At 42.8% G+C, this 13,601-nt stretch overlaps 1 protein-coding gene across 2 annotated transcripts in view; it reads right to left on the bottom strand.

Annotated features, from left to right (window-relative positions):
* ITGB2 (integrin subunit beta 2) overlaps positions 1 to 13,601 on the bottom strand; it is a 55,294-nt gene that overhangs the window by 37,310 nt on the left and 4,383 nt on the right. Inside the window, exon 2 of one of the 2 annotated variants that reach the window (XM_079978016.1) lies at positions 12,200 to 12,373. The gene's annotated coding sequence lies outside the window, so the exon portion shown is untranslated. Of the gene's footprint in view, positions 1 to 12,199; positions 12,457 to 13,601 lie in introns of those variants that run through there. The other variant, XM_079978017.1, reaches the window with a different exon arrangement.

Below are 13,601 nucleotides of genomic sequence, written 5' to 3'. Positions count from 1 at the left end.
TTGCTATCACAATAAGGTAATCTTTTGTGGAAGGAATGCATATGCTAGACATCAACATGATTTTATTATTAATCCTGATCCCTTGGGAAGGGGAAGGGTCCTTGAATCTGACCAAATTTGCTAAATATGGATTCCGCCATGACCACAATATGTGGGTAGGCTTAGCTGAGATGGTAGCCAATGTTGCAAATAGGACTAATTGCCTTGTTTGCTCTCTTGGGCCAGATGATTCAGAGGGAGGTATGCCCTTATTACCGATACCATTAAATGCCATTGGTATGGTAAGCGAAATGCCACACCAAACAGAAGTACAGAATTTCCCCGGATGGAACTCAACTAAACCAATACGAGTTATACCTGTGCAAGGGGAATTCTGTGTGCATAAATCATCAGATGCAGCTGATCCTACCATGATAGGCTCTTCTCATTGCCACTATACTTGGGATTATATTAAGAATAGTCAAACCTGGGCAAACGGTACTACGTATCGAACTCGGAATACCTTGCCCTGTGCACCTCCTTTTATTCATGCATGGAAAATGGTATGGAACATAACTGTGACAGAAGAAGGCAATCTAACATACTGCACTGTGAACTCTCTACCCCTTTTGATATTTCGCCTTCTGCACTCCACGTACCAAAAACCTCAGACCCGATGGTTGTGGTGGATATGTGGAGAATGGGCATACAAGAAACTCCCTTCCAAATGGAGTGGGACTTGTTTCTTGGGATGGGTATTACCACCAATGTGGATTATGCCCACTAGTTCGGCCAAGCGTACACGAAGAAACGCTGACATTTCTCATATAGCAGGAGGAAGTACCCAAAGTTGGAGCGGTACTGATGATTGGCCACCAGAGCGCATTATAGCCTATTATGATCCTGCCTCATGGAATCCTGGTGAGCTCATACAAGGGGCACGGGATCCTATTTATAATCTAAACAGAATAATTCGATTGCAAGCAGTAGTGGAACTTGTAACCAATGCAACGGCCCAGAGTTTGAGACTTATTGCACAACAGTTGGATGAAAGTAGAGCCGCCATTTTGCAGCTGAAAATGGGAATGGATTATGTACTTGCCAGGCAGGGAGGCCTATGTGGAGTCTTGAACTTGACAGGGAATGCCTGTTGCTTCAACATTTCTGATAATGGTGAGGCAATCCGTGTGTTGGCCACAAAGATGGAGAATATAGCACATGTCCCAGTACAAACATGGGAAGGATGGGATATGGGATGGCTCACCAATTGGTTACCTAATGTCGCAGGACTTAAAGGGATACTATTGTCTTGCTTGTTTTTCTTGACAGTAGTAATAATGGTTTTATGTATGGTGCCATGTATCATTTCATGTTTTAGAAGTACAATTAGCAAGATGATTTCAAATGAAACTCTACCTCATATCATGGCCCTATACAGAGCTTTACCTCAGGAATATGATGAAGGTCAAGCTATCAAGGACACTTGGGATGAAGGTCCTTGAGCTTGAAAGGGGGGAATGAGGCATCTAATCATAAGCTTGCATTTTTATTAAAGCTTATATGTTTAATCAGGGCTTGTATTTTAAGAATGAGTTTAAAAATGTTCTGTTTCATGCCAGGCAGAAGACCATGCCTAAAAACCTTGGCAAGATATTTTTACTCCTAGACAAGGGGCCCCCCTGATTTATAGCAGAAAACAATTCTCAAAGTCGTAAAAAGGGAATTACAGGCTGACAGCCAAGGTTACACTGACCCTACAAATTAAGGGTGGATAAATAGTAAAATGAGCCATATCTTCTTCCTAAGGTTAAGAAGGTCAAGAGCAGTGAAAAAGCATCTAGCTGGCAGAAACAGAACATTTTCTGGGAAATCTTTTCTAAAGCTGTTTGTTTCTTAAACTAAGATCCTTTTAAGATTTCTTTTCCTTTTAAAAGGTTATTTATGTATTAAATATATTAGTTTAAATATAATTATGCAAAGGATTTAAGAAATGCTAGATTCTTATTTCATATAGTTGGAAGAGATCACAGGGGCCATCAGCCATCAGCCCCCCCCCCCTTGCCAGACAGGAGACGCCATCGAGCACTCCTGATATATGGTTGTCAGGCCTTTTGTTTAGAAACCTTCAAATGAAGGAGATCTCTCAATGTTGATGTGAACTCAATCCTTGACATGCATAAGATAAAAATTCAAGATTAATTATCTGTTTTGGAAGGCAATAGGGCAAGGAGGGCAAGAGGTGAGCTGGTAATTAAGATTCCTTGTTGAGACACATGTAAGATATATTACTACTTATTTGTCATTTATAGATAGAAGAATATATAGCTTTTTGATTTCCATAAAAGGGCAAGAAGGAAATGGGTGTATCTTTTGTGATTGGCTCTAGCAAACAGCCAATAGGAATTTCAACCAGGCTGATTGGACAGAGGCAGCCACAGGAGGAGCAAGGGGGCTGGATTAAGGAAATATAAGTGCTGGCCAGAATGGCAAGAGGCCAGGCCAGAGCTTGGTAACCATATACCACTGTGCCTCATATTTATTTGTCTGACAAATAAATTACTATTTTAATTTCTCTATTGCTGCGTTGAATATTTCATTCCAGCTAAGCGTTAACCACAAGCAGGGTGCTACATCACAACTGATCATGCTGGCTGGGCTAATGGGAGTTGGAGTCCAACAACACATATTCCCCATCTCTGTCTACAAGCTTCCTGGAGTAGGCAGGGGGCAGAAGTAAAAAAAAACTTTAATTTAGAAGAGCAAGGTATAAAAAGCACAGCTAGGTAGCTGTGTTGGTCCAAAAGAGGGGGAAACCCCTCCAACCTCACCCCCTGCATTGTGTAACATCTTGCCTGGTGACGAGTTATGGAAAAGGTCAGGTGCAGTTTCCAAAATGGGGCCCCTCCCCCCAACAAACCCATGAAATAAGGGGCCACAAATTAAGTTTTGTGGTTGCTTACAATTTTATTATTGCAGAAGCTTTCATGGACTACAAAAAACCCAACCTTTGAGCATGTGCAATTTCACACCTTTCAGCAAAACACACACACACACACACACACACACACACACACACAGTATTTTACCAACCTTGATAAATAGAAATATATTCTTGAGTTAAAGTCCAGTCAAATGAAATTTAAATTTGCTGCTGCTGAAGGTGATGAATGTTAACAGTTGAAGTTAGTGGCTGGTTTTGTACGATATTTTGTATTTTGCATTTTTGTTTTATGATTCGCTACGGAGTAATAAATACCGCCGCCCCCCCCCCCATGATACCCACTAGGCCAAGAGTGGAAACAGAGAGAAGGCCTTTAGAAAATCGGAGGGTGCGGGGAGATGGCAACATTGCAATGTCACCATTTTTTACTCAAGAAGCCTCACTTATTTTGAGGTGGTTACTTCTGAGTAAAACATACCCAAACCAGCCAATTGTGGATTATATTGTAGAGGCAGCATGCTTGAGAAGTAAATTAAATAATGTGGACACAGAGGAAAGATGCACATGCTTTCCAGAGTTAAAACCAACCTGTCCCTGTGTATTAATCCCCATGTTCACTTCCTCTGACATCTCCTGGGGCAGCCCAGCCAGGAGCCAGGAGCTGCTGCTCTGGGAGGCCCCTCTTGCATCCCACATGGGGAGGCCTGTTGTGGTGAGCCTGGCTGCAAATGCCACAGCAGGCATCACAAGACCACAGAAGACTGTGGCAGTGAGGATGTGCACGTGTGTGCTGCACATTAAGCATTGCTGCTGCTTGTGGCTGCTTCTTCCTACGGCTCTTGCTTCTGCCATCCCCTTGGACATCAAGGTGCAGGAGCAGCTCAGCTGGTACCTCTGCTTGCAACTGTGCCCTTAAAGGTGATGAGGAGCAGGCACAGGCAGCCATTCCATCACCATCGTTGGCAAGGATGGATGGTGCCCAACCTGATCACAACTGAGAGGTCCCTCTGCTGCTTCTGTTGGTGGCGAAGGAAAGAGGCAAGACCTCACAGGTCTTGGTGCAATTGTGCTGTGATGATCTAATCATAGTTACGGAGAACCAAAAGCTTGCAACACTTTTTGCCATTTGGTTTGTTCCAGTTAAGTATTACTCAACTGTGGACTGGGTACTTTTTGTTATTGTGGAACAACACATCTCCCTTTGCTTGTTGTGCTTCAAAGAAAACCGATTCTAGTTGTTCAAGATGAAATGCACAACCAGAGGAAAATAACTGCCCACCACCTGTGTAGATGGGCTTTTCCTTTTGAGAGCTACATTACAACTTGATAATACTGGATAATTTGGTTCCAAGTGACTCTATTTATCCAGCACTCTGCCAGATTTATCCCTGGCTTTGCCAAATTAAAGGCCACCAAATTTCTCTTTACTTTTGTTTCCTGCCTACTCCAGGAGCCTGTGCGTTTCGTGTTAGGTTTGGGACAGACCCTGGGTTCACAACCAAACTTTAATTTCTCAGAGATGGAGACCAGCTCTTGTTTTTACATCCCAGAATCCTGGCATCTTGGCATCCCCTGAAGATTTCTGGGAGCAGGACTTGGCTAAGGGTACTGAGAGTTGCTAGAGGACACCATCACCCCCTCCCAGAGGTACAATTCCTAGATTGGTTTAATAATCTATCCTGTTTCACAGGGAATTCTGGAAACAGTAGCTGTGGGAGGGGAATAGGAGACTCCTAACATCTTTCAGCACCTTTTACCAACTACAGCTCCCAGGATCCTTTAGGGGAAGCCATGACTTTTTAAAGTGGTATCACAGAGCTTTAAAGTATGCTGTGGATGTGGCCTCTGTCTAAGCAATTCTGGAGTGTGGGAAAGGTTTCATCCTCCCTCTCCACATATATGATGCTACAACACTAATAAAGGACAACTCTTGCAGTCATTTTCCTCATATGATGTTGAAAGTATGCCTCAAGTTGGCTATTGCAGTGTCCACCATGGAACATGGAAAATGTCCCTCCTAGGAGGCTCCCTCAGGAATAAATTACATGTGGCAGCAGCAGATCCAGTGGCCTGCAGTGCTGGTCAATTTTAAGAGCCAGGGGGCTGTGTGGGCAAGGGGAGCCGAACCCTGCTCTGCCTCCTGCCGCCTTTCAGTCTTCCACCCTAGCTATTTTGCTCTCAGTCAGAACCAGACACCAAGCCAGGGAAACAAGTGAAAGAGGACAGCCCTGATGGATCAGGCTGAAGACAGTCTAGTCCAGCATTTTATTCTCAAAGGGTTCAGTCGGATGCCCATGGGGAAGCCAAGTTCAGACATGCACACCATTGCCCTCTCCTGCTTTTGGCTGCTATTAATGTGCACACTTCCCCGGACCCTGTGAGTATTTATAGCCTTCCTGATGAGTACCTATTATCCTTCATGAGTGGCTGTGGCAAAGAAAGCCACAGAATCAGGGGCAGATTCAGCTCTTCTCATCTACAATGAATTTTGCTATTAAAATCAGCCCTAAACCATGGAGGCAAACCTGGTTTTACAGAAAAAGTTCAGGCAATTTAAATATTCAATGACATTTTAAGATGTAAAATACGTTTCTTGGCATGGATGGTATGTTAATATCCTGGTCTAGTATTGCCTTCTAACTGTGTAACATTTTTGGAATTGGTTTAGGTTATTAAAGTATTTAATTATTTAATATTAATTAAAAGTATGATGGGAAAGCTCCTGGATAATCAAGGGTATGTTAGGACCACAATGAGTTTTTACAACACGCTACTTAAGTTTTGAGCAGAACATTTTCCTTGAGCTGAATGTTCAGACAGGTGTTTGATTTTCCAAAACGTCTTGGAGCCGACTTGCTCTGAGGTATGAGGATGGAGATTATTGACAGTGGCCTGGTTTCTACATAACACTAAACCATACTTCAGCACTATGTGAACAAGCCTGGATGAGATTTGGGCTTGTGTGCACACCTTGCTGCTCTCCCCTGTTGTAGATGCAATTCGGAGATTGGAGGCATCTTTTCTCTTAGTTTAAATAAACTGGAATATATGCTGTCAAAGCCAGGAACTGTTCCCTCAAACAAGCCAGGATGAAAAAGCATGGTTTGATCTTGGCTTGTTTCAATAAGCCATAGTTTCAACTATGTAACAACAAACTATGATTAATTTAAGGCAGGAAGTGAATGCTTTCAATTCCCTCCATGTGGATGAGCCAGAGGAGAAGGGGAGAGGGGGAGTGTACAAGACTGAGGCTCATTCATATAGTACTAAGCAATAGTTTAGCATGAAGTTGGGACAAGTGCCATTGGCTTCCAAATTCCCTGGGGAAAATAAAAGCAGCAGAGGAAGCCTGGAAAAGACTGGGCCTATTTGCTTCACTCTTTGCAGAATTCCTCCCTTGCTTCTGGCTGTCTTTTCTGACTTATGTTCCTTATTTTCAAGTTGTTGTGTTGAAAGAGCTCTGAGAAAAAGGGAACTCTTGATGAGTCTTTCTCCCTGCAGCGTGGAAGAAGGAAGGGCATTTCACTGCTGATGGAGACATATGGAAAGCAAAGGCAAAAGCATGCTGTGCCTGTGATTGTATCTTACAACATTCATCTGAATGCTGTTTCCATAAATAGTTGTCAGAGCTGCCTCCAGGTCCCAGCTCACAGAGGACCAACGCTAGGCTGTAGTTATGTACAAAAGTCTTTATTGAGATTCAGTCTCCATTTTAAAGCCGCAGCGTGCAGCTCTACGTCCCGACCTTAGACCGGCGAAGTCCCGTCTGAGTCTCCTCCCCCACCACACCAGTTTAAGACTCTCGCTTTGCTCCACCTCTTCCTAAGTTCCTTTCTCCTCTGGGCCCTCCTGCCCGCTAGGGTCTCATCCTTCCTGGACTCCTCTGACGCTGACCCTGACGATTCTTGCCCCTCCTTCCGGCGGGCTTTAGGACCTGGTTCCCTATCCGGGCTACCTTCTGTGCCGCTCTCCTGTACCTTTGAACTTGGCGCGTGCGCCCAGCCTGCAACTTTCCTCTTAACCGTTAACTCGCTCTCCGATGGAGGCGTGGTCAACCCTGACTCATCTTCTCTCGCTGGTGGTGCATATGTGGGCTCTGACACCTGGGACTCCTCCCCCCCCACTACGCTCTGGTGGGGAAGCTGTTCCTGATTTCCAACTGCTGCTCTGGGAGTCCCCGCTGGCCCCTTGCTTCTGGGGTGTCCCCCTTGGGTCGCCCCTTGCCCTGCCCATCGGCGCCCCCTTCTGTGAATCTTCCGATTCGCTGGAGAGGCTCATGGAATCTATCGGGCTGCTGTCATATTCTCCTACGCTGCCCTCGGATTGCTCCCCCTCGCTTTCCATCTCCTCTCCTCCCTGCGCTCCCGCTGAGTCCCTGACAATAGTGTTAGGTACTGTCTGAAGCAGGAAATGCATCTCCCTCTGTTATCTTCACTATAAGGGAAAATAATTATAAATGTTTTCAGACACCTTTTGAAATACAGTGGTGCCTCGCAAGACGAAATTAATTCGTTCCGCGAGTTTTTTCGTCTTGTGATTTTTTCGTCTTGCGAAGCACGGACTTTGGAAAAGCTTCAAAAATCACCAAAGTCTTCAAAAACCTCAAAAAAGGCTACCACACCGCGTGCTATGAGTTGCTCCTCGAAGTGAATGCACGGTTTTAAGAAAAAGGAAACAAACTTGCAAGACAAAGGAAACAAACTTGCAAGACGTTTTCGTCTTGCGAAGCAAGCCCACAGGGAAATCCGTCTTGCGAAGCAACTCAAAAAACGGAAAACTCTTTCGTTTTGCGAGTTTTTCGTCTTATGAGGCATTCGTCTTGCGCGGTACCACTGTATGACTTTAAAAGCCCAAATTTCAGATTTTATGGGCTGGTGATCTATGTACCATAGAGATACAGTACAATCCTAGGCATACTAGGGAACAAATCTCATTGGTGAGCTCTCTCTCTCTCTCCCCCGCCCCCACTTTCTACTTTAAATATCATTAAATTTATGCTGCATATTGCTACAAGCATTTGTCTTTGGAGAACCAGTGTGAAAAAACAGGGTGGAACACTATAGAAATAATAGAAAGCTATATGTTATTCTCTTCCTTTATCTTAAAGAAGGATTCCTAAAGTTACAAAAAAAGGAGATTCTGACAAAACATCAGGAATAACTTTCTGACAGCAAGAGCTGTTTGACAACAGGACTGTCTCCCTTAGTGGGTGGTGAACTCTTTCCGTGAAGGGCTTTTAAGCAAAGGTTGCCTGGTCATCTGTCATGGATGCTTCAGCTGCGATTCCTGCGTTGCAGGGGGTCCCTTACAACTCTGCAATTCTATAATTCCAAGTTATACTCCAAGCCTCATGCGATCCTGTGCCTAAAATCCACACACCAGGAAAACATTCAGCTTCCCAGCTGGCAAAACTAATGTTTATCATTGGAGTTGCCAACTGATTTCCCACTTGTACCTTTAGCATTTATGTGATTCTCAGCAATTATGCAGGTGGAGCGTTCCCAGTTCCACTTCTTGCATTTCTATCTGTCAAGTTAGAGTTAAAGGGACAGGAGCGGGGTCAGTAAAAACACTAGCATCCCTTTATGTCATACAATTGTTATAAAAGCACAGAAGCCCTGCCACAAAAAAAGTTAGCACCCCAATGCAGACAAGCAAAGACAGTATGTATTTCTATTAGTTACTGTCCAGTTACACCAATCTGTTACTAACGTACCAAAAGGCAGACCACACTACACAATGTACGGCTGCAATCCTAACCCCACTTACTTGGGAGTTAGTCTCTTTGAATTGAATAGGACTTACTTTTGAGTAGGCAAGGTTAGCATTGCAGTCCTGGTCAGACTCATATCCGCCTTTAACCAAATCTTGGGTATTGGATCTTCCATTGCTGGAGTCCTGTCACTTTAAAAGGATTCCAAGCTTATATAATACTATTCCACACCAGGTTTCATCAGAAGCCACAGAATGTAGCTTTCTCATGAGATATTCCGCAGAAGTGTGAAAAGCAAGCTGACCTGCAAACTTACACATGCCATACCACAAAATAGCTAGCATACCGTTTTCACAAAAGCAGAGATGAAAGTTGCACATTGAACTATAGGCCAGCAAGAAATGGGCTCATTAAGGATATAGTTATGACTATAGGAGGAACATAAAGAAAAAAACTGCCATGGTGCATCTGCATCAGCACAACGTGACACCTGTATCTGTCCCAGATGCAACAGAACATGTCTTTCCCACATTGGTCTGCTCAGCCACAACAGGTGTTTGAAATTCTCATTGTCCTAGGCGCATTTTGCGATGGGGAATTTCATTAGTGCAAGCATTTCTGAGCTCTGGGTGTCGTACTGTGCCTAAGATTTCAGATTAAAACTGCAGAGTGGAAGGAAAGGAGGATCTTATTCTGCTTCCCCAAGGTTCCAAGAATATGGAAGGATGCGATTATTATTCCAATTCATAAAAAGGGCTCGACAGATGACCCAGGAAATTACAGGAATATTAGTTTATTGTCAATAATTGGGAAAATATATGCACGGTTCTTGTTAACTAAGCTCACTAAGTGGGCCGAAGAGAACAACCTGATTGGGCCTGAACAGGCTGGTTTTAGACCGAATCAGTCAGCGGTTGATCATGTCTTAGTTTTATACCACCTTGCCCGGAAATATTCCGCCCCAAATAGAGGCCAACTTTGTGCGGCCTTTATTGATTTAAAGGCCGCTTTTGACAGCATCCCCAGAGGATTACTTTGGGGAAAATTAGCACGATGGGGAATAGACAAAAGACTTTTGTGGCTAATAACTAAATTGCATGACGGCTCGGCCGCCAGGGTGAGAATCACTCCAGCCGGCGACCTCTCAAATTCAGTAACCATCAATAGAGGTGTTCGTCAAGGATGTATCCCTGCGCCGACCCTTTTTAATCTATTTATAAGTGATATGAGGGCGCCTCTGATAGATTCTCAAGAAACGATCCACGCCCCCTGTCTTGCCCAATATCGTTGCCCCCTTCTACTCTACGCAGACGACGCAGTGATCCTATCTTTTTCAAGAGTTGGCCTTAGGAGGGCATTAAAAATTTTCGATGTTTACTGCAAATCAAATTTTCTTACAATTAATCATGCCAAGTCCAAAGTCCTAATTTTCACTAAGAGTCGAAAAACCTATAATTGGAGAATAGACGGAAAAGCCATTGACCAAGTCTTTAAATTTCAATACTTGGGAGTCCTTCTCCAACACAACATGGGCTGGAAGGTCCATCTTGCATATGTATTAAATAGAGCTAAAGCCCTTTCCTTTGCGCTACTGCGTTTTTTCTTTTCAGATGGGGCTTTCCATATTCCATCAGTGTTAAAAGTTTTCAAGGCTGACTGGGAACAGTTATGGACCACCGGTATGAAATTTACGGCATGTAATGCCTTAAGAGAGAATATTATGAAAATGATGTACAGGTGGTACATGACCCCAGTCAAGCTTGCAAAAATTTATCATTTGCCCGATAATAAATGTTGGAAATGTAAAGAGACTGAAGGTACATTCTTTCACCTTTGGTGGACGTGCCCAAGGATCAAGGCTTTCTGGGAAATGATTTATAATGAAATGAAAAAGGTATTTAAATATACCTTCTTGAAGAAACCAGAGGCCTTTCTCCTGGGCATGGTTGGCCAATTGGTGCCAAAGAAGGACAGAACTTTTTTTATGTATGCGACAACAGCAGCAAGAATACTTATTGCAAAATATTGGAAGACACAAGACCTACCCACTTTGGAAGAATGGCAGATGAAGATGATGGATTATATGGGACTGGCAGAAATGACCGGCAGAATCCGAGACCAGGGAAAAGAGTTGGTGGATGAAGATTGGAAGAAGTTCAAAGACTATTTGCAGAAATATTGTAAAATTAATGAATGTTAGAATGATGTTGAACAGAAATTAAGTGGTTTCCAGCTGTAATGCTTAAGAGATATGAAAAATAAGGTTTAGAAATAAGTATAAAATAATGGTGAGGATTTGTTGAACCAACAATATGAATTGGAATACAAGAAAGGGAGGTATGAGGAGGTCTGGAAAATAAGTTAAAAGAAAATAAGTAATGGAAACTCTATGTGTTTTTTATAATTACTTTACTATCTTTGTATTTTTTCTGTATTTTTGCTATCTTTCTATTTTTTCTTTTCTCCTTTTTATTTTACACTGTATTATTTTTTGAAAACTTTAATAAATATTCTATAAAAAAATAGAAAAGAGACCCTCTTAAGACTATCAGGGGGGTGGGCAAGAGAAGGACTAGACTACGTGAAAAATGAACATAATATGTTAGCTGCAGTTCATTTATTTTCAGCTTTGTATTCTTGTAATAAAAAAACATGCCAAGACATTCCATTGTTGCGCCCATAACTGGATTTAAGGTGCCCTTTAGCTCCTAGCTTTCACATCTGTTTCTAACACTTCCAACGGTTTGACTTCACCTCCAAAGGTGCAATCCTCCACTGTCTCCCCAGAGACAACAACTGCTCCCTCACATGCAGAATACTAGGCAGAAGGTCTGTTTCTCCTCAGAAGTATTTCTCTTCAGCCTGGTGACTCTAGAAAGCTCTGGCCCTTCTTTCTGTTGTTTTCCTCTCAGCTACAAAGAGAGAAACTGCCTTGCATTTTGAATCCCACGAGGAAAAGGTGCGTGTAGGGCGACTGCAACCTTGAAAATAGTGGGTAGGGAAGGCATTGACCCCAAATGCTTTCCTTTCAATGAGCAACAACAACGAGGTAGAAGGGAATTAAGGGCTCCGTTACAGACATCTACAGGAAACATACAGCTAACCTTCAGTGCTAGACTCACACCTGAGGGCAGCCAGCATCTAGAGAACTGGAAGGTATGGTGCCTCCATCAAATACTTAAGTTCAATTAAATTAATTACCTTTACAGTTACAGTGGTACCTCAGGTTAAGAACTTAATTCGTTTTGGAGGTCTGTTCTTAACCTGAAGCACCACTTTAGCTAATAGGGCCTCCTGCTGCTGTTGTCGCACAGCCACTGCACGATTTCTGTTCTCATCCTGAAACAAAGTTCTTAAACCGAGGTAATATTTCTGGGTTAGCGGAGTCTGTAACCTGAAGCGTATGTAACCCGAGATACCACTGTACATGTATTGGCTGCTAGTGGTACTTCAGTTAAGATTTTGGACATACCAAGCCCACAGGAAGATAATACAGATGTCAAACTCTGCATACTCAGTTTGCGAAAAGAGTAAAACACAAATAAACAAAGAATTTAAAAACATACATCAAGTTGTCAGTCTCTCTGGCTTCTTCTCAGCTATTTTTTTGGGTGTGTTGTGAAGTTCTCTGTCTTCTGATCAGTTCCCTCTGTAGAAGTGAGAAAAAGCCAAACCGCTCCTCAGAAGGCAGAAAAAGGCCCACGCCTCTTCCTTTTTCAGTGATATTGCATATCTTGCCCCTGTGGGTTGTAGAGGAAGTGAGAAGTGAGGGAGGGTGGAAAGCTTATTTTCAAGGCATCCAAAGTTCAAAACTGTGCCCAAATCCCCATAATGTGCGTTCAGTTAAAATATTTCTCAGAAAATGACTTTTACCCTTTGGTAAAATCTTGATCTTTTTACCCCTTGGTGAAATCTTGATCTTAGCCAAAAGCCTGAGAAAGACCCCTTGGAAGCTTTTTTCCCTTCAGGCTCAGCTCATAAAACACTATGAAGGAAACCATTACAGTGCCCACCGTAGTCATTTGCAGGCCGGCTGCCCTAAAGTCCTTTAGAGGTCTCTCAAATGAGCCAGCATACCTTGGAGGGTCTTCCACCATCATTTCTAAGTGAGATGGGTGGTGACTGGAGGGGCCTTTTCATATGGGCAATCCTAACTTTATAATTCCCTGGCCAGCGATGCTCACCAGCTGCCATTCTTGATGTCTTTTTATTTATCCTGATTTTGAGGCATGTTATTTTGCTGGTTTTAATCTGTTGTGATGTTTCTTAATCTGCTGCCATTTTTGTTTGCTGCCATGTTTCTATTCAATACAGTTGTGAGCTACCCTGGGAGTCTTTTAAACTGAAGAGTGCTATAAAAGTTTGGATAAAATAGAAAGCTAAATAAAACAAACATTGTCTAAGAGAACCCTGCATTTTTCACTTTTACAATTGTCTATTTTGGAATAACGTCTGAACCCATGTCAACATCTTGTTACACATTCCAGGGTAAATCAGAAGTTGCTGGAACCTGAAGAAACAACTTGTAGGGAAATAGTGGGGTCTTCACTCATTTCTTTTTGCAGGATAACTGATCAGTAGTAAGTTGCTATTTTAGAATGAGGAAGAGAGGAAGGAAATGGTGCTTTTTCAACACTGTAACTTGCAAATGAGTCAAAGTGTCAGCAAAGAGTTGTGCCTGAAACTGTGGAATATGTGTACGGTATAACCAAGATTTGTTCCAAAGGTAAATGTCATATTATAACACTGAAATAAAAATATTTGAAAAATACGTGAGCAAGTTCTTTGCCAAGAAGGCCCATGCGAAGCCTGTGTCTGCTGGCTTCCTGTAGCAAACCACCTTAAGAGAGTTCTTTCAGGTTTCCTGTTGCCAAGGGATTCATTACAATTTTAGGCTAAGGGGCTAAAATAATAAATAATAAAATAAAGGGGTCATTATAGGACATATTGGGTCAAGCCCCTCTGTCC

This window comes from Podarcis cretensis (assembly GCF_951804945.1).
Source record: "Podarcis cretensis genome assembly, chromosome: 1".
Lineage (NCBI taxonomy): Eukaryota > Metazoa > Chordata > Lepidosauria > Squamata > Lacertidae > Podarcis > Podarcis cretensis.
This window is presented reverse-complemented; position numbering and strand designations above follow the sequence as displayed.